Below are 26,078 nucleotides of genomic sequence, written 5' to 3'. Positions count from 1 at the left end.
AAATCATGAACTTTTTAGGGGATATTAGGAAGGAGAATTACTCATAAAGAAAAACCAAAATGGATAATGAAAAATAAAATTTCTAAAATCTAATAAAATAAAAAGTAGTTTCAATAAAAATTAAAAACATAAAATAAGAAATAAATATTTCTAAACATCTTCATTGCTTGATGGTTCGCGAAGTGGGACTGGCGATGAGATGTGGAGGTGTTGAAAAATATGCTGTAGAGTAGCATCCATGTTGTCAAATCGTTGAAAACACTGCTGCTCAAATCAGGTGAGGCGCTCAGAGATGTCAGCATATGAAGCCTCTGCATGAACTGGATGAGAGGGTGGTGGTGGCTGAGTCGGTGGGTCCTCGTGCTGTGGGGGGACATCATCAAGAATGTCCTCGTAGGCCTCCTCCTCAGTAGATTGGGCGAGACGATACTGGGGAGGGTAGGTTCCTCGGTGCCTCTCGATCATCCTCATGCTAAGCATGCTTGAGATGCCTTGTGGAGACATCTAGCCGATGAGGGTGAGGGATGATTCTTGGGCCGCGGTGTTGAGGAGCCCAAAGTGTTGCGCTAGCCTAGTCACGTAGGGGCCAATGGAGATGACCCCCTTCCGATGTGCTTTGTCTGGTGCTGAATCGCAAAGGCGATGAAATAGGCAAAGTCGATGACGTGCCCTTGCGACATACACCATAAGAAGTAGACGTCGTGGGTGTTGATGATGCCAGTGCTCTCTCGCCTCCTTGTAATAGTGTGAGCTAAAATAGCGTGTAAGTACCTCAGGGATGGTGGGAGAACTGATGCCTTGGAGCAGCTAGGATTGTACAAGGCCGTGCTAGGGGCCAAAGTGTACCAGCACTTCGAGGGAGAGAAATGTATGTGGCGACTGAGAGCATGTAGTTCATTCTCCTCATGAACTCCTCTGTATATAAGCCTAGTACAGCACCAAACTCTAGGACGCTTAGCTAGCGGATTAATCCGCCTAGGCGAAAATGAACCGTACCGGGATCATCATACCTTGTCATTACGGTCTGAAGATGGAACGTTGAGCATAGTTCCATCGTGAGCTCGAGGTATGTCATCTTGAAGAACAACTCCCAAGGGTCAATGGTTAGGAGAGCCCGAATCGCATCAGCCATCTGAACTTGTTCGACAGCAGCCCAGTCGATGCAGCGGCCTGCTACTTAAGGTCAGGCCCGTAGTATTTAAAACAGTTCTTCTTGGGGCCCATTGGGAAATTGGAGGAAAGGGTGACGAATTTTTGCGGTAGGACTCGAGGAAGATGACACTCCCTTCCTTTTCTTTGAAGCGGGGATAGCAGATTTCTTTCCTTGTGAAGATGACATCGTATACCTATAATTTGTAAAGAAGAATAATAGTAAATACATGAATTCGGAAAGCCATGAATTTGAACTACTAATTTCAGCCAAAATATGAACCAAACTCAACCAACAAAATTCTTTTTGATAGCATAATTTCGTGACATTGTAAGGGCATGAGGATGGGCATAATAATGGCATGTGAATGACAAAGGAATGAAGCTTTCCTAACAACCTACATTAACATAAAATGCATGATAAATAATCTAATAATGTAGGAAATAATGAACAAAATGAACATAGTATGATAAAAATAGCAATTATTTTAAGAACAAGCATTAAAAATAAGTAGAATAGAGGTGAAAAGAGTGAACAAACACTAACGGAGAGAGATTGGGTGTCAAAAATGGAGTGAGAAGTGGCGCACGGGCGTGGCAAGGAGGCCGTGTGGACTTGCAGCGGCTAGGGTTAGGGTTTTTGAGTGGAGAAGACAATGAATAGTGCAGCCTATTTATAGATTTTGGGGTACATAGCCAGGGCACACGCCCGTGTCCCTCAATTTCAGCCCGTGTGATTCGCAAATTTCAAATTTGGGCATCTGACATTTAGTACACGCCCGTATTTCTCGGGCGTGTGGGTTTACACAACCGTGTCGTATGGCTGTGTCTAGCTTCGTTCGCTTCTCCCACGCCCGTGGGTTCAAGCTCCATGCCTGTGTTAATTGGGCAGGTTCGACCACGGGTGTTAGACACAGGTGTGTCGCACGCCCGTGCTGTTTTGGTTGACTCGACCATGGTTCTTCAACACGGGAGTGTCGCACGCCCGTGTTGTTTTGGCAGGTTCGACCACGGCTATATCACACGGCTGTGGCATTTTATCGTAGCCTGTGTTGGGGAAATCCTTGCCCTGTTTTCACATGGCCTTAAGCACGCCCATGTGCTTGGCTGTGTCTCTGTGGAAACACCTGTATTCAAGATTGCTATTAGTAAGTTAGGAGTTAAATACCAAAATTTAAAGAAATTAATATTGTTAGTGCTCGGGTTGCCTCCCGAGAAGCACTTATTTATAGTCTAAGCTCGACTTACCTCTTCTGTGAATGGTCATGGTGGTTTGAGGAGTTTATACTCCTCATTCTTGCTATCAATCTCATCAAAATAAGGTTTTAATCAGGTGTTGTTTACCTTAAAAGTGCCGAACTTGGGATGACTCACCTTCACCGTACCGAATGGAAAAATACTGAGTACCGTAAGAGGGATTTCATTATTCGGTGTGGTAGTGACAATGTGGGGATCTACGGCATCTAATTAGTCCTTATCACCAACCTTAAGTTGATTTTGAAAGCTATCGAGCTTGTTTTGGTGTAGTTTCGGTTTTTCGGGTGTTCTTGGTTTGTGCGTTCACCATTATTCGAGTTTCTCAATTTGTAGTCTTCGATCTTCATGAACAGGTCCTTTACTTCAGAATGACTCGTGTACTTCCTTCAGACTTATCTCCTGCAAAGTGGGTTGTATCATGTGGTTAGTTTTAGTAGAATGATTTAAATGATCACTTTCAATTCCTGATGTGTTGCCAGAATTGCGAGCTTGAAGGGTGATTGTTTCGTCTCCCACTCAGAGTGTAAGTTCACCTGCTCCAACATCAATGATGGTTTTAGCAGTTGCTAAAAAGGGCCTTCCTAGAATTAAGGGAGTATTGCTATCCTCTTCTATGTCTAGAACAATAAAGTCAACAGGAAATATAAATTTATCGATTTTAACTAGCACATCTTCAATAATACCTCTAGGGAATCTTATAATTTTATTTGGAAATTGAATGCTCATCCTAGTCTATTTGGGTTTCCCGAGACCTAGTTGCTTAAACATTTTGTAAGGCATGACGTTGATACTAGCCCCTAGATCAGCCAATGCATAATTAATATCTAAACTACCAATTAAGTAAGGAATAGTAAAGCTCCCTAGGTCTTTTAGTTTGTTGGGTAGTTTATTTTGGAGAATGGCCGAGCAAACAGCGTTTAGTTCCACATGCGACGCCTTGTCCAACTTTAACTTATTTGCTAAAAGTTCCCTTAAAAATTTCATTGCGTTTGGCATCTGTGATAGAGCTTTAATAAACGGTAAGTTAATATGTAATTTTTTTAAGAGTTTAAGGAATTTACCGAATTGTTCATCTGAGAGGTCTTTCCTTTTTGTGTAGGGATATGGCACACGAGATTTATATTTGATAGTCACTGGTTTGTTTTTATTAGATTCTACCTGACCTTGACCTTTGCTTACCACAGTTTCATGCCTCGGTTCTGGTTCAGGCTCAACGACTCTTTCGTCATCTTGAATATTAATTGCGTTGAGCTGTTCCCTTGGGTTAGGTTCGGTATTACTTGGCAAACTACCTTGTGGTCGTCCAGAGATTAGTTTGGAAAGCTGGCCTATTTGAGTCTCGAGCCTTTGGATTGACGCTTGTTGATTCTTAAGTGCTCTCTCGGTGTTCTAAAAACGGGTTTCTGACACTGATATGAACTTTGAGAGCATCTTTTCAAGATTTGGCTTCTTTTCCTGTTGGTAGGGTGATTGTTGGTAGCCCGGAGGATGTAGTGGTCTTTGATTTCCTTGACCGCCCCACGAGAAATTGGGGTGGTTCCTCCAACTTGCATTATAAGTGTTACTATATGGATTGTTTTGAGGTCGAGGATTATTACCCATGTAATTTAATTGCTCGTTATCCATGTTGTGGCCATAAGGTTGGTATTCCAAATGGTTTGTTCCACCGCTACTTGCTTCGCACTGCAATACTGGGTGAACCTGTGAAGAATAAGAAAACCATCAATCTTTTTATTTAAAAGTTCTACCGGATTAGAGAGCATGGTGACCGAATCGACGTTATAAACGCAGACTATTTTCATTGGTTTTGTCCTCATGACTTGCCACTGATAGTTATTCAGTGACATCTCCTCTATAAACTCATTGGCATCTTCCGGTGTTTTATTGTTGATGGTTCCGCCAACAGCTGCATCAACCATTTGCCGAGTCAAAGGATTCAGAAAATTGTGGAATGTTTGTACTTGGAGCCAAAGCGGTAACCCATGGTGAGGGCACCTTCTCAGTAAGTCCTTGTATCTCTCCCATGCATCTTAGAGTGTTTCTAAATCCATCTGTACAAAAGAAGAGATATCATTACGTAATTTAGCCATTTTAGCCGGCGAAAAGTATTTTAGTAAAAAATTTTCAGTCATTTGTTCCCAAGTAGTAATTGACCCTTGTGGTAACGAGTTCAACCAATGTTTAGCTTTGTCCCTTAATGAAAAAAGGAATAACCGAAGATGAATGGCATCATCAGAAACACCATTAATTTTAAATGTATCGCATAGTTCTAAGAAGTTAGCTAAATAAGAGTTGGGATCCTCATCCTGCAAACAATCAAACTGAACAAATTGCTGTATCATTTGAATAGTGTTAGGTTTTAATTCAAAAGTATTTGCAGCTACAGCAGGTCTAACTATGCTAGATTCAGTTCCTGTTAAAGAGGGTTTAGCATAATTATACACAGTGTGTGGAGCAGGATTTTGATTAACCGTAATTACAGGAGGTAGCCGGTTGTCTTGGTTTTCAGCCATCTCTTCGGTTGAGGGTTGAGTATCATCCTCTTGCTCGTTCTCTGTGTATCTTAAGCTTCACCTTATTTCTCGTTGGTTTCTGCGAACTGTGCGATCAATTTCTTCGTCAAAGAGTAGTGGTCCTGACGAGTTTCTTCTAGTCATAAACTATAAAAACCTGCCAAGAGAAAGAAAAAATAAATTAATAAATAAATAAAATAAAATTTTAAGGAAAATAAATGGCCAAAGTAATAAAAATTGAGTGTTCCTAATATCTTAGTTCCCCGGCAACGATGCCAAAAACTTGATCGCGTTATTTCATGATAGGTTTTAAATATTTATAATTAATCGTTCTTGAAAATAACTATTATCGCGATGTAGGCAAGTGTACCCATCGAACAGTAGCATAGTTTTAGCAAGACCGGATTGTCGAACCCAAAGGAACTAAAAGTATTAGTAATGACTGTCTTTTTATTATCTAGCCTAAGAATAATGGGGTTTTTTTAATTAACTAATTATCTAAACTAAGAACGCACAGAGAAAATAATTGGGGATTTGCTTTTGGGAAAAATCAATTGACTTAAGACAATACCTAAGGAAAAATCCACCTAGACTTTGCTTGTTATTCTGGCTCCGAATCAGACGATTTATTCATTCAACTTGTTCCGTAGGGATCCCTAAGTTATGTTATTATCCCTATTCAAGACTAATAACGTCTAATCCCTAGATTTAATAAACGATACTTTTCACTAATTAACACTCTAGGGTTGCATTAACTCGATCTATGGATCCCCTTATTAGGTTTCACCCTAATCCGGCAAAATCTTGTCACCCTTTGTCTAGGCGCGTAATCAACTCCACTTAATTATGATAAATGTACTCTTAGCTAGGGTCTATTCCTCCTCTGAATAAGAGCTTATCTTGAATCAGTATCCTGGGATATCAAAACAAGAATTAAGAACACATAATTAAGAACACATAATTAAAAACAAGTTAAATATTTATCATACAATTCATAAAATAATAACAAGATTCGTCTTAGGTTTCATTCCCCTTAGGTATTTAGGGGATTTAGTTCATAACTAAATAAGAAAACATCTCAGAAAAATAAAGAATACAAAACATAAAGAAAACCCAAAACTCCTGAAGGGAAATTGAGGAGAGATCTTCAGTCTTGATGATGAATCTAGCTTCTAAGATGGATCAATCGGCTTCCTTGGAGTAATTCCTTACTCCTTATTTCTCCGTCTCCTATTTTTCCTCCTCTAGGATGTATTTATAGGCTTTGGAATGCCCAAGAGCCCTCAAAATTGGCCTTTTCCGAATTGGACTCAACTTGGGCTCGGCAGGGACACGCCCGTGGCACACACCCATGTTCGATTACTTCAGGCCGTGTTCGAGCCTGCTAAATTGACACAACTATGTAGTCTGCCCGTGTGAGGAGGCCCAGGCCATGTTGATTTCGTACCTTGGCCTATTTTCTCCGTTTTTGGCCCATTTCTCGTTCCTTTCGCTCTCCTATGCTCTCCTAAGTATAAAACATGAAATTGAAGCATTAGGAGCATCGAATTCACTAATTATAATGAGAAATCATCCATAAAATGCATTAAACATGGGGTAAAAATATGTATAATTTATGGTTTATCAATTGGGAAGCTCACAAAGAGCCTTAAATCGAGAAGCTGACGAAGAGCCATATAATCGGGAAGCTCATAAGAGCTAAGGTGTGTCCATAACACATGTAGGATCACAACCTATTGGGACACTCGGAAGAGATATAACATGAAGCTCGCAAGAACCATATATGGGAAGGTCGAGAGGGCTATTAACGGGACGCTCTTTTGAGCTATGGTGTGTTTGTAACATATGCTAGATCACAACCAATCGAGAAACTTATATCCATCAAAATTCATTTATTCAAGTAGGGCTTAACAATTCTTGGGCATGTCAGATATATAATTATTTTCATATACATAACAAATTCATAATTCACATATATAACATTCAATTCGAAAATGAAAATATACACAATTTAGTTATACGAACTTACCTCGATGTTGTTCGTATATGAGAATCTACTAATCCAAAACTCATTATTTGGTATTTCTAGATCTATACAAATGAATTTAATCATCAATTTATTACATTTCACATTCAAATCAACCAAATTCACATCTTAGTCAAAAGTACCATTTTGCCCCTATACTTTCCATAAATGACTATTACATTCCCTAGGCTCGAAAAATAAAATTCATGCAATTTAATCCTTATTTCAAGCCTAATCTATTTTTACATTAAGATTTACAGCCCATGTAATTCATAAAATTCAAAAAATTTCCATGAATTTTACATCTTTTCAATTTTGTCCCTAAATCACAATTTCATCAAAATTCACTTTACAAAAGTTGTTTATCTATCAATAATCTTTCATTTTCTAGAATAAATTTCAAAATTTCAGCATATTCAGCCATGAAAAAACTTTAATACTTTAATAATTTTGCAAATTAATCCCCAAAATAGTTAGATTAAGTTATTCTAATCTCGAAAAAATAAAAATTACTAAAAATGGAACAAGATTACTTACCTAATCAGGCTTGCATGATTTTCTTTCTCTTTCCTAGGGTTTCCATAGAAATTTGGGGAAAAAGATGATAATAATATGATATTTTTATATTTTAATTTAATTATCATATTTAATTTTAAAACTTTCCAATCTAATCCTTTTTTTTCTTTAATTTTCATGGATGAATCATCATAAATATCTAATAACTTTTCTTAATAGTCTAATTACCATATAAGGACCTCAAGTTTTGAATTCCATAGCTAATTGATCGTTCTAGCTACTAGAATTCAACTTTTACATTTCATGCAATTTGGTCCTTTCTATAATTAAACATGTAATCGGTAAAATTTTCTTATCTAAATTTTCATATAACATTCCTATCATAATGCAGACCATGTTATAATATTAAAATAATTTTTTTACTTGAATTTGTGGTCTCGAAACCACTATTCCAATTTCACTAAAAACGGATTGTTACATGTCGTTTATCAAGTCCAATGGAGATGCTTTGTCTTGGGCATTTAAGCGGATGACTCCCAGAAGATAGAGATATAGATGTGTCTGACTGGACTGACAGTACATTAGACTGGACCTAAGAAGAATAGATCATAAATCTATTTATAGATTTACACTTGTGATGTTTATAGTGTGACATACCTAAAATTTGAGTGGATGTGTAACACCCCTTACCGGGCCCGAGTAAAAGATGCTACGACAAAATTTCATAATCGATATATTCTTTACTAAGAAAAACTTAAACATTTATCTTTAAATCACATCTAATTAAACATATTAAAAATTTTAACTTTATAAGGACCTAATTGTGAAATTCAAGCATATAATGAAATTTAATTGTAAAATTTAAAAGTTTTAAGGTCAAAAATAGGAATCCATATTTGCTATCGATACTGAATTGATACCTTATTGAAAATAAATACCAAAATTCAACTACCAAACAATGAACTATAATGTCACCTAAACAAATAATTGATTGTCCAACCAATATACCTCAAATGGCACCTTAAATAAATAAGCTAAACATGAATACATCCAACATTCCATAATTTATTTTAATTCTAACTTACTAACCTAAATACAAGGGCTACCTACCCATTCAAATAGTCTATAAGCATAAATATATCCTTAACTAAATTCATGATAAGATACTATCTAAGTACATCATGAAACACAACTAAGCTTACACATTAAACAAGCAGAAAACCATATATGAAACCAACTCATTCATGACACACTAAAAAATTAATCCAAGGCAAAACACTTCCAAGTTATCAGCCAAATTGACCAAATTCAATCACACAAATACTTAATTACATACCATTAATAACCATCAAGATACAAAATGATCATAACTAGAATATCATAACCTAGGTACATGCCAAAACCAACAAAAAGACTATTCACCAACATTTAAGTTCGGGATCATTATTGGATGCTGAGTCGGTGATAGAACTACTAGTTAAACATAATATCAACATTAAATTAAATGATTAAAAAATGCAATAAAAGAAATACAAGGAAACATATAATTTAAACATGAAAATTTCATGAATCATCACACCTTCACTTCATGCATTCATTACTTAAGTATCTATAGTTCACAACCATCTTAGTTCCATTCATTTATTTCATATATTACAATTCCAACTTTTCTTTTTTATTTCCCCGTATTAACTTGACTCAGACTCGGGCACGAATATGCAGATCAACCAATAAACCAAAGTTTGGCACCTAGTGCTTGATGAAATAAACTGTAGAAATGAATTGTGCCCTACGCTGTCTGATAAAATCGATGAATAGATGTGCCTAACATTGGTTGGTATAACTGAAAAATGAGGCCCCCAGCATTCCCCAACATGTAGTTGTAAAACCCTGAACTCTTCCTATCATATAACATGCAAGTTATACCCGATCTTGCTCGAACAATTAATAGGATAATAATGTTCCCAATTCAATTTGTAATCCCATTTCATATCAAATCCAATATCACATACAATATACAATAATTTTTCAACCATGCAATTTAATACCTTATCACTAATAATCATTCAATCATCTCGTTCCAATTCAAATTCATATCTCATAACATTATTTCAAAAAAAAACTCGCCTTATACATATATACTTACCAAATAATGCAATGTATAAAAACAACATTTTTAAAATAGTTTTTGATTTTAGAAACACAAACTGTAAACTACGAGCTACTCATCGATAACTTTGTCTTTTCCTTTTCTTTTTGACGTATTTGGTTGGTGTTAACTACGGATTAAAACAAATATGGCAATTTATCAATACATTGCCAACTTCACAGTCAATTTCTAATTTATGTAACTTTTGTATTTAATTCAATTTAATCCTAAAAACTAAGACTAGCCTAACTTTCACATTTAACCCTAAATTTTTACACCATTTTTACCATAAGCCTAATATAGACCTTGTTTCTCAATTCCACCCCATAATTTCAAAAATTTCATAACTTGGTCCATAAAACACAAATTCATGAATTAACTTTACATTTTAGTCACTTATCAATTCTAAGCTTAAAATCTATCAAATTTGTCCTTAAAGTCTAAACTAATCAACAATGGTAACATTTAAAATCTTTAACAGTACCAACAAATTCAACATGGGTCATGTAACAGCTCGTTTTCAGTGAAATTGAAATAGTGGTTTTGGGACCACAAATTTGAAGCAAAAAATTATATTATTATTATTTTATGGTATACAACATGATAGATTTACCGCATAAAATTTTTTTAAGAAATTTTACTGTTCACATGTTCAATTTGATAAAAAGGACTAAATCGCGTAAAGTGCAAAACTTGGGTTCTAATAGCTAAAGGTAATAAATAGCTTTAGAACTTTAATGTGGAGGTATTTATATGGTAATTAGACCATTAATATGTTATAGGATGATAATGGCTCGGCATTTAGTGAAATAAATAATGTTTATAAAGGTTAATTCTATAATTTGGTTAATAATGATATAATAAGTTAAAACAAATTAAAAAGCTTTCATATTTCTTTACTTCTTCAACGAATGTGAAGAAGAAGAAATCCATTTTTGTGCTTGTTATTCGGCAAGCTTTCATTGACCAATTAGGTACGATTTTGGTCCCATTTTTAATGATTTTTATGTTTCCGGAATCGTTGTAGCTTAATCTAGCTAGCCCGGGGACTAATTTGTAAAACTGTTAAACTATTAGGGTTTTCCATTGATGATTATGCTTGAGTTTTAAAGTTTCATGTAGAAAATGAAAGGTTGTTGTTAGATAAACAACTTTTGTAAAGGAATTTTTAGTGAAATTGTCAAATAGGGACTAAGATAAAAATAGAAAATTTTGTAGTAAATTTTTGAAATTATGAAAAATATGGGCTACTATTAGTATGTATATAATTTTTCTAGGCTGGGTATGGATAAAAATTGAATGAATTTCATTTTTTGAGCCTAGGGACTAAATTGCAAAGAATTAAAAGTATAGGGCCAAAAGTGTATGTTGGACTAAATTGATTGTGAATTATTGGATTAAATTTATCCGTATAGATCCAGTCAGACCTCGTACGGAGTTAGATTAAGGCAAAGAGAAAATATCGAATTAATCACCTCCGTATCTACGTACACTCATCGAGGTAAGTTCGTGTAATTAAATTGTGCATTTATATGTTTTAAATTGAATATATGTTTGTGAAATGTGTAATTGCCATGAACGAATAAAGATTGCATATCTGATGACTACCGAACCCCGTTTGAACCTTAGGAATTCGTAAGATACAAATGACATGTCATTAGGGTTACCGATTCAGCTCATATGAGCTTATCGATACTCAGCTTGAATGAGCTTACCGTTATTTAGCTCAGATGAGCTTACTGATTACAACTTGTAAGAGCATATCGATTCTGAGCTCATATGAGCATACATGTGCAAGAATTGACAGATTACAGTTCAGTACACCTCGCGCAGTACCCGCGTATCCAACGATATTCTAAATGGTTCAACGGGCACAGTTCTATTCTGAGATTATATGAGTTTGATAAAAACTATTACAGGTATTTACAGGAGATATATGAAATGATTTTTTGTGATATATTGATATATGAAACAATTGATACATGTATATGAAAATTGAATACATGTTGGATTCATCCATGTGTATTGGATTTTATATGTGATTTACTTGGCTAATTTCATCCATGTGTATTGGATTTTATATATGATTTACTTGGCTAATATGTTGGTGAACATGTATTTAGGCTTTTGGCCAAATTGGTTGGAATATACTATGTTTACTTACCTAAATTGTGGTTAAATGTTAAGTTAAATTCTATGCTATACAAACTTACTAAGCTTAAATGCTTACTCTGTGTTATTTTTCGTGTTTTGTAGTGATTCGAAAGCTCGTTCGGGTTGGAAGCTTGTCGAAGTTATATCACGCTATCTATTGGCTCTTTTGGTACTTTCAGTTGTTCAATTTGTATTATAATGATATGTATAAGTTATTTTGCCTAATGTTGGCTTATGTGTGATGTTGTGGTTGTGCCCATATACTTTGGCTTGTGGTTTGGTAAATTTTGCTATGTATATATAAATGGCCTTATCATGTTTGATGTGCAGTTTGTTATAGGTAATATGTGAATTGATTTATATTTGATGGATGAAAATTAAATGGTAGTTGAATATGCATATGGATATGTATTATAATTTGGAGTGATTTAGTGCTTGTAGAAAGCACATATGTATAATGAGGTTAGTTTTTGAATGGGTTTGTATTGGTGTTTTTAGTGCACAATTTACAAGTGACTTACATGACCATTTGATGCTAGAGATCAACTACATAAATGGTACTAAATGGTATGTTTGATTAATGATCTACATGGTAAATATATTGAATGTTTGGATTTACATGTTATAAGTTGTCATTTGAGGTCCCTAAGGGCATATTGGTTGTACATGAAGATTTTACATGTTTAAGGCTTGGTTTTGGCTTGTTCTGGATGCCTATTTATGACTTTTGTATATGAAAAATGTTGAGTATAGGTGGATGCCAAATTGGGTGAGAAATGTGGCTTGCAAAATGGCCTATTTTCGTCCACAAGGGCAGAGACACGAGTGTGTGTCTCAGCTTGTGTGACACATGACCAAGTGACACAGCTGTGTGTCCCCTGTATCTTTTAAAAAGTGCAAGCCAGTATGCTCACATGGCCTAGCACACGGGCGTGTGGATTGGCCGTGTGGCATAAGTTAGTAAGTTACATGAGCTGGGATACGACCGTGTGTCCCTATTTTGAATGCAGACATGGCCTAAGACACGAGTGTGTCTCTTGGCCGTGTGACCCTGCAGCTTGAAAAATTTTAAATGTTTTTGATATATTTTTTGAGTTTTCAATTTAGTCTCGATATGTTTCTAATGCGTATTCTGGGCCTCAAGGGCTCATATAAGGGATAATATGTATGAATTTGATTTTTTTTATATGATTGCTATATGATATGAAATGTTTGTATTTTTTGTTTGTTTGATCTGTAAACTCTAGTAATGCTTTGTAGTTCTGTTCCAATGATGGATATGGGTTAGGGGTGCTACATTTATTAATATCAGAGCTATAGTTTAGTCGATTCTCAGATTGAATGTAGCGTATACGAGTCTAGCTATACATGCCATTATATAACTTGTGATAGTGTGATATCTCCTGATTGTCTTAAAACATGTTTTCATATAGTAATGACATCCAACCGAGCTGATTCAGGTGAAGTAGAGATAAATGCTCAAGCCTCCGTTCACGGAGAAGCTTCGAGTGGTACGATGCCCATATTTGAGGGCCGAGGAGGAGAGGCTAAGGAAGCCTTCTTTTAAATGATGAATAAGTGGTTCATCGAGTTTGTACGGACAAACCTGGTTGCTCGACAACCTCCACCCCCTCCTGTTCCCCAATTGGTTCCCGTTATTCCTCAAGGTACGGACCTAGCCGAGTTAGTAAGCCTCATATTGATAAGATCTATAAGAACGGGGCTAAAGAATTCTAAGTTACTGTTGAAGATGATCTTGAGAGAGCTGAATTTTGGTTAGAGAATACCTTCAGGGTTTTTGACGAGTTATCCTGTTCACCAATTGAATGTGTGAAGTGTGAAGTGTGCAGTATCTCTACTAAATGATTCAGATTGCCACACGTTGATTCTGTTATGCCGAGAGATCGAGTTACTTGGGAATTCTTTCAAATCGAGTTCTGAAAAAATATCAGTCAGAGGTTTTTCGATCAGAAATGTAAAGAATTTCTGAAACTTAAGCAGGGTCGTATGACAATGTCTGAATATGAATGGGGATTTGTTTGATTGAGTAAATATGCTCGAAAGTGCATTTTGACCGAGGCTAAAATGTGTAAATGGTTTGAAGATAGATTAAACGAAGATATAAAACTATTAGTCGGGATACTTCAGTTGAAAGAGTTTGTTATACTAGTTGATCAGGCGTATAAAGCTGAAGAGCTGAACAAAGAGAAAAGACACGTTGAATTTGCAGCTAGAGATTCGAGAAAGAGATTGATAGGAAAGTCGCATCTATCAATATTAAAGAAATTGAAAGAACATCACTACCATTCTACTACTTTTATGGGATACTCCAATAGAGACAGAGGTACTAGACACTCTAGTCCTGAACCCCAAGCTACATCTGTAGCGAGTGCGGGTAGTGTTAGAAACACTGTTAGAAACACCAGACCTAAGTGCAAGCACTATAACCTTCCACATTATAGTGAGTGTCAAATGAATAGCAGAGCGTGTTTCAGATGTGGTTCTTTTGACTACTATTTTAGAGATTGCCCAGAGAAACCTGAGAAAAAGAGAACTCATACAACGAGGCTAAGCAATACTGTTGCAAGAGGTAGACCTCCTCGTAATCCTAGAAATGTGAGTGGCAGCTATGGTGTAACGAAAGACACTACTGTGAGATCTGAGGCACGAGCACCAGCTAGGGCTTATGCTATTCGCACACGTGAGGATGCTTCTGTGCTAAATGTTATTACCCATACTTTCTCTCTTTATGATACTGATGTAACTACTTTGATTGATCCCGGTTCGACTCATTCATATGTTTACACGAATTTAGTTTCTAGTAAAAATTTACCTGTTGAGTCCACTGAATTCGTGGTTAAAGTATCGAACCCCCTAGGCTAGTATGTACTAGTTGATAAAGTTTACAAGAACTACCCATTGATGACTCGGGGTTATAGTTTTTTGGCTGATTTGATGCTATTACCATTCGATGAATTCGATGTGATTTTGGGCATGGATTGGCTAACTCTTCATGATGTTGTGGTAAATTGCAGATGAAAGCTTATCGTATTGAAATGTTAGTACAATGAGACACTTTGTATTGAATCAGATAATTCAAGTGTGTTCCCTATTGTAATATCAGCTATGTCAGTGTGGAAATGTGTAAGAAAAGGTTGCAATGCTTACCTTGCATATGTACTGGACACTGAAGTGTTTAAATCGAAGCTTGAATCAGTGCTAGTGGTTTGTGAGTATTCCAATGTGTTTTCGGTGGAATTACCGGGATTACCACCATTAGAGAAATTGATTTTGCTATAGAAATTGTACCGGAAACATCTCCGATATCGATAGCACCTTATGGAATGGCTCCTACTAAATTAAAGAGTTAACAGACAAGGGTTTTGCTCGACCTAGTTTTTCACCTTGGGTGGACTGGTTCTGTTCGTTAAAAAAAAAGACTGATCGATGAGATTATGCATTGACTACCATCAACTCAATAAAGTTACAATTAAGAACAAATATTCACTGCCACGTATAGACGATCTATTCGATCAGTTGAAAAGTGCCACAGTGTTCTCAAAAATTGATATTAATTCTGGCTATTATCAGCTACGAGTGAAACATTCGAATGTGCCAAAAATTGCATTTAGAACCAGGTACGGACACTATGAATTTTTTGTGATGTTGTTTGGTTTAACTAACACACCTGCAGTATTTATGGATTTGATTAATAGAATTTTCAAATCATATTTAGACAGATTTGTTGTGGTATTTATTGATGATATTTTGATATATTCTCGAGATGAGTCTAAACTTGCCAAGCACCTGAGAATTGTTCTGCAAACTCTGTTAGATAAACAACTATTTGCTAAATTTAGCAAATGTGAGTTTTGGCTCCAATAAATTGGTTATCTAGGACACATGGTATCGGTTGAAGGCATTAGAGTTGATTCGAGTAAAATTTCAGTCGTTGTTGACTAGAAACCACCGAGAGACGTATCTAAAGTTAAAAGTTTTCTGGGATTAACTGGTTATTACTGGTGATTTGTAAAAGAGTTCTCGATGATAGCTACACCGATGACGCATTTATTATAGAAAGGTGTGAAGTTTGAATGGTCTGATAAATGTCAGTAAAGTTTTAACCAGTTAAAAGCACTGTTGACCGAAGTACCAATTCTGGTTTAGCCTGAATCAGGTAAAGAATTTGTGATTTTTAATGATGCGTCATTGAATGGTTTAGGTTGTGTTTTGATGCAAGAAGGCAAAGTAATAGCTTATGCCTCCAAACAGTTAAAGCCACACGAGAAAAACTATCCGATACATGACTTAGAGTTGGCAGCTATTGTGTTTGTGTTGAAAATTTGCAACACCATTTGTTGGATGAAAAATGTCACTTATTTACCGATCACAAGAGTTTAAAGTATTTGATGTCACAGAAAGATCTAAACCCGAGACAGTGTAGATGGCTTGAGCTGTTGAAAGATTATGAGTTAGTTATTGATTATCATCCGGGAAAAGCAAACGTAGTTACAGATGCTCTGAGTAGAAAGTCTTTGTTTTCTTTGCAAGCAATGAATACCCGATTGTCTTTGTCTAATTATGGCTTAATCTTAGCTGAGTTAAAAGCTAAATCGATGTTTCTACTGTAGATCTACGAAGCTCAGAAATGTGAAAATGAGTTGCGAGCTAAACGAGTACAATGTGAGTCAGCTTTTGATTTAGATTTTCAGATTTGGGCCAGATAATTGTTTGTTATTCAGAGATAGAGTTTGTGTACCAGAGAGTCCAAAGCTTATACAGAAAATCTTATATGAAGCTTATAGTTGTAGCTTGTTTGTTTATCTGGGGAGCAAAAAAATGTACAACGATTTGAGACAAATGTATTGGTGGCTGGGAATGAAACGTGAGATTTCTAATTTTGTATCTAGATGCTTGATATGTCAACAAGTTAAAGCTGAACATTAGGTACCTTCGGGACTGTTACAGCTAGTGATGATACCATAGTGAAAATAGGATAGAGTTACTATAGATTTCATATTGGGGTTACCCCTATCTTTGAGAAAGAAAGATGTTATCTGGGTTATTGTTGATCGTTTGACGAAGTCTGCACATTTTATTTTGGTACGTACAGATTTTTCACTTGAAAGGTTAGCTGAGTTATATGTTTCTGATTTTTTCAGATTACATGGGGTGCAAGTATCCAGTATTTCTAATAGAGATCCGTGGTTTACATCATGATTTTGGAGAAAGTTACAAGAAGCCCTGGGTACGTGATTGCATTTTAACACTGCATTTCACCCTCAGACCGATGTTCAGTCATAGTGAGTGATTCAGATTCTTGAAGATATTCTTCGTTGTTGTGTTTTAGAGTTCAAAAGCAACTGAGAGAAATATTTACTGTTGGTTGAATTCACGTATAATAATAGTTTTTAGTCGAGCATAAAGATGGCACCGTATGAGGCTCTATATGGTTGTAAATGTTGAACACTATTATACTCGACTTAGCTTAGTGAGAAAAAGATACACGAGGTTTATTTGATTTGTGAGACTAAGAAAAAAGTGAAAGTAATTCGAGATAGTTCGAAAGCAACTTTAGATCGTCAGAAATCGTATGTGGATCTAAAACGTAAAGATATAGAGTTTCAAGTCAGCGGCAGAGTATTTTTAAAAGTTTCGCCTGGAAAAAAAATTCTTCGATTTGGTCGCAAAGGGAAGTTGAGTCCGTGATTTATCGGGTTGTATTGAAAAAATCAGACCTGTGGCATACCGTGTAACACCCCTCAGCTGAGTCCATGGCTAGGACTGGGGACGAGGCATTACTTGACTTAAACACAATGCATATAATCATTTTCGAGTTATAAAAACTAGATCAAATTTAAAACTTCTCGCTCTTAATCTAAAAATTCTCAATAGGGGCCTACAAGGCCCAAATCATCCTTAGAAAACTATCCGAGATTAAACCAAACATCTTTAAAGACTTTGAAAAGAATGTAACCTGAGATGGGGGCACACGCCCATGTGGAAAGATGACATGCCCGTGTAGCCATTTTGACCTAGTCATGCGGAAGGCCCGTGTGGTTCACACGGCCTAAGCATAAGGGGACACACCTATGCCCCGAGCCTGCGTGAATTATATTCCAAATTCAAACCTACAGGGGTTTTCACACGGCTAAGCACACGCCCGTGTCTACAGCCTGTGTTCCCCATACAACCATGACATGCCCATGTTGGAGCCCGTGTGTAAAAACCTTTACATTCTGTTTTTGACGTCAGCAACAAATTAGAGGCACACGGCCAAGGCACATACCCGTGGCCAAAGGCCGTGTCCTCTACATAGCTGAGACACATGGCCGTGTCTCTACTCGTGTGTTTATTACCATGCATATTGACTTGTAAATTTGAGGTGCAGGGGACACACGGTCGAACAACACTCCCATAGGGCTGGGCACATGCCCGTGGGTCTAGCCGTGTAAAAAAAATAGGCTATCTAACAAGCCTTTTTGCCACCCTTACTTACACCTACTGATAAAGAAATACAAACCACCAATTCACACGGCCACACAAAGCCAATTCAACCACAACAAGATATCTAATACAACAACATTTCACTTTAACAATCTAACAAGAACTTGATTAGTCATGCGATTTACTCATCTATGAGATCATCATCATTTGTACTTACCAATAACCAATATTAGCCACCATCCATGGCATTATACAAAATGACTAAAGAGCTATGACAAGCCATTCATTTGACCCAAAACAATGCGACCATTACAAAAAGACTAGTTCCTATACATGCCATAATCAAAATGATAAAACTAACTATACCAAATGCTTTAGGGATAGTGTGACTGGCTTCTCTGACGTAATGTGATGATCCATGAGCTATTTTGGCGTCACTATAAGAAAATGGAAAGGAAAAGAGGTAAGCATAAAGCTTAGTAATTCACATGCAAATAATGAGTTACTACCATAAGGGATCATACTCCCAACATATCTCGATTTACACATAAAAGTAATGATTCATAAACATTACTTGCTCATATTATTTCTCACCAATCATACAACATTGGTTTGAATTCACATTTCATAATTCATGGAAAATACACAAGTAGTCATATGCATAACTTACTCACTTTCCTCCTTTACTAAACATACAATGTAAATGACGCTCGTATGTCGTAATTCTCTTTTAGGTACCTGTACCACTTTCCACTTGGACATAAGTTCTTTCATTTTGATATAAACCATAAATCTCTTATTGAACCATTTGGAATACTACTGGATATTCAATAGCCCCAAACATGGGATAAGGTGCCGACGCCATGTGCCAGACATGGTCTTACACTGGCTAGCACATCAAAGTCGATGCCATGTCCTAGACAGGTCTTACACTTTCATATATCGAGGCCAATGCCATGTCCAAGATAGGTCTTACACCGACCCTCATCTATCGGTGTCGATGCAATATCCTAGACAGGTCTTACACTGACACACAACAAGCTGATGCCATGTCCCAGACAGGTCTTACACTAGCTTGTATATCTCGAGGTTGATGCATGTTCCAAACATGTCTTACACTAGCCTTCGTATCAATGCCGACGCATGTCCCAGACATGTCTTACATTGGCTTATATCTCTCGAGGCCGATACATGTCCTAGACATGTCTTACACTAGCCCTCGTCTCAATGCCGATGCATGTCCCAGACATGTCTCACACTGGCTTGTATCTCTCGAGGCCGATGCATGTCCCAGACATGTCTTACACTAGCACACATATCACCCAATGTCATGACATGAATATCCAATTCTATTCCTAATGTTCAACCAGGAGTCTTCATTTCATTAATTTCTCAACATACATACTCATATTCACAAGCAAAACAAAATATGCAATATCAATTCCATCACACATCATAACAATATAGTTGCATTATGAACATACAACTTACCTCAGGTTACAAAATGTAGATGACTAGTCGATTAATCTACTTGCTTGGTTTTCCCTCAGTTTAGGTTTGAATTTTGTATTTCTTAATCTAAAATAATAAAAAATAGTCATTTAATCACTAAATAAATTTAGACAATCAAAATTCACATTTTTGGCAAAATAACCATTTTACCCCTAGGCTTAAAAATCAATTTTTATCAAATTTATTCGTGCCTTAAGCCTAGCCAAACCCTTTTTACTCTTATAGCGACCCAAAATTTCCATTATTTCACCATATTACTATCTATTTTACAATCTTTACAAAATGGTGCTATTAGGGTTTTCATGAGAAGTTCTTTCACAAAAGTTATTTATTTCACTACCATAACTCATATTCTTCCATAAAATTTCAGTTAACAACATTTATGTTTTCATGGAAAAACCCTAGACTCTCAACCATTTTGCAAAATAGTCCCCTTATTATTTAGGTCATGCTACAAGGGTTCCAAAAGTACCAAAATCATCAAGAATAACTATCTAAATCACTTACTTGAGAGAGAAAATAAGTGGTTGAAAGTTTTAAGCTTCCAAAACCCTTAATTTGTTGGTATTTTCGATGGAGAAGAAGGTGATAAAAAATATGATAGCTTTCCTCTTTATTTTATTTATTTTATCAATTAAGTCACCAACACTCACCTAACCTTGACAATTTGGTCAAATCTTGTCCCTATGGTCGGCCAAGCTTCTTTTAAGGGTCTAATTGCACTTTAAAGACCTCCAATTATGGCTTTCTAGCTATTTAACACCTTTGGGTAGCAATTCACAACTTTTTCCCTTTATGCGATTTAGTCCTTTTTCGCAATTAAGCTCACAACGCTAAAATTAATTCACCAAAATTTTCATACACTCATATAATTCCTTGAATTCAGATTTGTGGTCTCAAAACCACTATTCCAACTAAGCCCAAAATTGGGCTATTACAATTCTCCCCCATTAAGGATTTTCGTCGCCGAAAATCTTACCTGTGAATAAGTTTGGGTATTGATCTCTCATGGTCTTCTCGGGTTCCCATGTGGCTTCCTCGAGTCCATGTATTGCCACAAAACTTTCATAAGCGCTATACTCTTATTCCTCATTTGTTTAATCTCCCGAGCCAAAATCTTAACCTGCACTTCGCCATAAATCATGTTCGGCTGAATCTCAACCTCAGTTGGAGTGATCACATGCGAAGGATTTGATCTATATCGACGTAACATTGACACATGAAACAAGTCATGAATATCTTCCAACTCTGAGGGTAAGGCCAATCGGTAGGCAACAGGCCCTACTCTCTTAGTAATCTCATAAGGTCCTATAAAAAGAGGGCTCAGCTTACCTTTTCTACCGAATCCGAGGCTTTCCTCCACGGGGATACTTTCAAAAATACCCTATCACCGACTTGAAACTCAATTTCCCTTATGTTTCAAATCCGCATAGGATTTCTGCCTATCCGAAGCGGCCTTCAAACAGTTGCAGATCACCTTAACTTCCTCTTCATTTTTTTGAATAAATTAACCTCGTAAATTTGATTTTCTCTAATTTCGGTCCAATATAAGGGCATCCGACACTTGCGTCCATATAAAGCCTCATAAGAAGCCATTTTCAGACTTGACTGATAACTATTATTGTAGGCAAACTCTACAAAGGTAAGTACTTTTCCCAACCGCCATGAAACTCGAGAACATAACACCACAACACGTCTTCTAAGATTTGAATCACTCTTTCTGACTGATCGTCGGATTGCGGGTGAAATGTCGTGCTGAAATTCAGTTTGGTTCCCAATGCCTCTTGCAACATTTTCCAAAACCGCGAGGTAAATCTCAGATCTCTATCCGAAACAATCGACAAGGGTACTTGATAAACATATTAATTTACATAATTCTTGTGTTTAATTTGGTTTATTTATGAATTAATACCTACTTAATTGGTGTTTTTATGATTTAATCTTGTCAGGGATGCAATTGGTCAAAAACGAGCAAAAAATGGGCCAAATTGAAAGACAAATCGTTGAAGTGGGGCCAAACCAAAAGGACGGAGAAAGCCAAGGACTTATTATATATTTTGACTTTGTAAAAACTTAAAAATAGAAGATATTATTTTGTTTTATTTAATTTTATTATTTATTATTTATTATTTATTTAATTTTATTTTATTAATTTAGGTTAGGCTATTTTTAGTAAACCCTATGTATATAAATAGGGGGTTTTAGTTCTTAGGAAATCATCTTTTAGTTTGTACTCCTACTTCTACTTGGAATAGAATTACTCTCTCTTGTATTTCTTTTTTCAATTTGGATTTGGAATATCATTTTTTTTTCTCTTCAATTTGACATTATGTTTTGTAGCTTGTCACCAATTTTTTGTTTCTTTTCCATAATTGAGTCAATTGCTCTCTAAGTCCCCTCCATTCATTTCTTCACCATAATCATAAAACTTCTTTTCAAGCTCATAAAGCATGAACAACTTCATGCTTAACTAAATTCTATCTTAGCTTTAGGCTGGTGTTCTTTTCGGTCGAGAATTGTGAGATTCATACTCGCACCTGAAATCCTTCCAGTCAGTATTCACCTTTTTCCTAAGTATCGAGATTGACAACTCATCCCTTAAGGATAATCCAATTTCAAATAAAAAAGAACTCATTGGGTTGGAGTCGTGTTTTCTGACAATTGGAGAAACAAATCGGTCGTGCTGTATTTGGATCTTCAAGAACAAATCGAGGAAGAGGTGATCGGGTTTAATCGACCCAAGCAGTTGAGGCCGTTAATTTGAGTTGGGCTCTTCAGAACGTAAGGCTACTGAAATCTTGAATCGGGAACACGTGTATCTCGGTTAGACTATCTGTAAGGGTTGGTTTGTAGGACGTACTGGGACCAGATACGAGAGGAAGAATTGGTGGTTAGGACATTCTTAATCACTATAACTAGTTATTGTTTGAAGGAGAAGATCAATTTTTGAGGATCAATTCTCAACACGGAATTTACCGAGTCTAAGGCTAAGGCTTATTACATTTGATTGCAAATCCCAATTTAATTTCTGATTTATTTAATTATTTATCTTAGCAGTTTTAATTGTTTAATTTCTAATCAATTTCAAAATCCCCCGCTTTACTATTTATTTGCTTATTTTTCAGCTAGTACGTTTTGAGTCATTGGCACAACTCTAGCCACGACCCTTGACACGACATCCTGCTCATAAGTAAAACACGAAAGTCGATTAGAGTACCAATCCCTGTGGATTTGACCCTACTACCACTCTTACTATTATTCTGAGTATTTAGTAGGAATTATATTTGGTAGATTCGATGCCCATCAACTTTTGGCATCATTGTCAGGCATTGGAAATATTTTCTAACCTTTGTTTGACTACCTTATGACCAGATCAGAACTGGGAAATCTAGAGTTTGAGCCAGAAATTGAGAAATTGGCATGACAACTACGAAGAGAAGCCATACGACGTGGTAAATGACCAAATCCCAGATTTGAAACTATATCTTACCCCGAAGAAATTTTTGACAAACCAGACGAGATGGCTGAACAGACAATACTCCAGCTCGCAGCAGCACCGGATGAACAACAACCCTTATGTATAACCTATCCAGTAGGAGGAACGCCGTTCGAGCTAAAGTCGAGTTTGATCCACCTACTGCCTACTTTTTGTGGACTACAAAACAAAAATCCGCACACCCACCTTAAGGAGTTCCATATGGTGTGCACAAGCATGAAGCCTCAAGGAGTAACAGAAGACCAAATCAAACTTCGGGCTTTTCTGTTCTCATTAGCTGACTCTACTAGAGAGTGGCTATTTTATTTGCCTCTGGGATCTATCAACACATGGTCTGACATGTCTCGTTTGTTTCTTGATAGGTTCTTCCCTGCAGCTCGAGTAGCCGAACGAAGGAGGGACATCGTAGGAGTCCGTCAGAAAGACACTGAGTCGCTCTATGATTACTGAGAGCGATACAAAAAGTTGTATGCGAGCAGCCCACAACATGGACTGACTGAACAGTCACTCTTACAGTATTTCTATAAAGGATTACTCCCGATGGAAATGAAAATGATAGATGCTGCAAGTGGACGTGCACTAGTCAACATGACACCTCAAAGAGCGAGAGAGTTGATTTCAACCATGGCTGCCAAGTCTCAACAATTCCGACCGGTTACAGAACCCACGAGACGGGTTCATGGGTTAAGTTCTTTGTCTCTAGAAGGTAAGATCGATAAGCTAACTAATGTTGTTCAAACTTTTCTTTCAGATAAAACAGGCCCAGCACGGTTATGCAGAATTTGCGCCAAGCCAGACCACCCGACGGACTCATGTCCGATTTTACAGGAGGATTCGGCGGAACAAGCGAATGCTGTCTGGAACTTCCCAGGACCACCCCAAAGATGGTATGACCCCTACTCGAACTCGTATAATGTGGGGTGGAAGGATCACCCGAATCTCAGCTATGGGATAAATTCGCGGTTCAATCAACCTTTCCAACAAAGGCCGTCACAGAATCAATAGATATCACCTTTGAAGTCATCTTTGGAAGCCATAGTGGAAAGGTTAGCCAACAGTACTGAGAAGTTCCAACAAAAAACTGACATGCATTTGCAGGAGTTGGACAAGAAAATAAGCAAACTCGCGTTCACGGTTAGCCGTTTGGAGTCCCAAGGTAAGCTGCCATCCCAGACTGAGCCAAATCCACGACACAATGCAAGCGCTATGATGCTAAGGAGTGGGAAGGTTTTGGAGCCTGTACATGACACAAGTCGTGGCCACGACACTAGTCAAGATAGGGAGAAACTTGGCACAGAGGCTCCGGTGGATTCGGCACCACAAAAGTCATTTGCAGTACCACCTCCGTTTCCCAAATGACTTGTCAAATGTAAGAAGGAGCGAGACGATAAGGAGATTCTTGACACCTTCCGAAAGGTAGAAATCAACATACCTCTTCTCGATGCAATTAAGTAGATCCCACGATACGCGAAGTTCCTGAAAGAGTTATGCATGAGTAAAAGGAAACTTTTGGGAAATGAAAAGGTAAGTGTCGGAGAAAATATATTCGTCGTTCTACAACGAAAAATACCGCCCAAATATAAGGACCAAGGTCTGTTTTCCATATCCTGTAAAATAGGTAGCATTGGTATTAAAAAAACAATGGTGACCTAGGCGCATCAATTAATGTTATGCCTTTGTCAATTTATAAACTACTTAACGTGGGTACTTTAAAGGAAACAGGCGTGATAATCCAGCTTGCAGATAGATCTGTGGTGCATCTGGAGGGAGTATTAGAGGAAGTTCTTGTCAAGGTAAATGAGCTAATATTTCCTGTAGACTTCTACATTATCGACATGGAGGATGACAATTCAGCCAAAAGCATCAGACATACTTCTTGGAAGGCCATCTTTAGTACCGCACAAACGAAGATTGACATAAGAAGTGAGATACTCACTATGGAGTTTGATGGGGAAGCAGTAAAATTCAATGTCTATAAGGTCATGAATCGTCCTAGCATGATTTTTAATTTTTCTAATATTGATATTATTGATCCTCTAACTGAGTTACGTTTGGAATATCATGACAAGGACGAGTTACAAACTTTCCTTTGTAGGAGTTTGGACTTTGATGCCATTAAGGAACTTGAGGAGTGGATAACCATTGAAGATTCTGTTCACGAAGCAGTGGCTCATATGGAGGCATCGTGACTATGGAATGCTTCAGGTAAAACCTTTGAATTATCTCCCTCATAGACTAAGCTAGTACCATCTGTTTTCAAGGCTCCGGAGTTGGAACTCAAACCACTCCAAAGCCACTTGAAGTATGCTTTTCTAGGTGAAGGAAATACACTACCAGTGATAATCTCGAGTAAACTCTCTAGGGTAGAAGAAGAAAACTTAGTACGAGTCCTTAGGGACTATAAAGAGGTAATTGGATGGACAGTAGCTGACATTAAAGGGTTAAGCCCCTCAACTTGCATGCACAAAATTCAAGTGGTGGATAATGCTGTACCTAAAAGAGAGGCTCAAAGGTGTCTCAACCTACTTATGATGGAAGTGGTGAGAAAAGAGTTTCAGAAGCTACTTGATGTCAGGGTGATCTATCCCATATCTAACAGTAATTGGGTTAGCCCAGTCCACGTAGTACCAAAAAAGACGGGTGTAACCATAGTTGAAACTCGGCAGGTGAGATGGTTCCCACTCGGGTCCAAAACGAGTGGAGAGTCTGCATCGATTACAGGAAGTTGAATTCCTTAACACAAAAAGATCACTTTCCACTTCATTTTATTGACCAGATGTTAGAACGTTTATATAATAGCCTGAATTTCAACGATGTCGAAAATAGTGGTTCGAGACCATCAAATCCAACAAATGAACT

The 26,078-nt window shown here is 37.0% G+C and overlaps 1 non-coding gene across 1 annotated transcript; it reads left to right on the top strand.

Annotated features, from left to right (window-relative positions):
* The first annotated feature begins 4,383 nt into the window (after positions 1-4,383).
* Positions 4,384-4,490, top strand: LOC121205601 (small nucleolar RNA R71). Its single transcript, XR_005900677.1, has one exon. It is a non-coding gene; the product is annotated as a small nucleolar RNA R71 (small nucleolar RNA).
* The last annotated feature ends 21,588 nt before the right edge of the window (positions 4,491-26,078 follow it).

Source organism: Gossypium hirsutum, chromosome A08, assembly GCF_007990345.1.
Source record: "Gossypium hirsutum isolate 1008001.06 chromosome A08, Gossypium_hirsutum_v2.1, whole genome shotgun sequence".
Lineage (NCBI taxonomy): Eukaryota > Viridiplantae > Streptophyta > Magnoliopsida > Malvales > Malvaceae > Gossypium > Gossypium hirsutum.
Note: the sequence above shows the minus strand (reverse complement) of the source record. Positions and strands in the feature narration are given on the sequence as shown.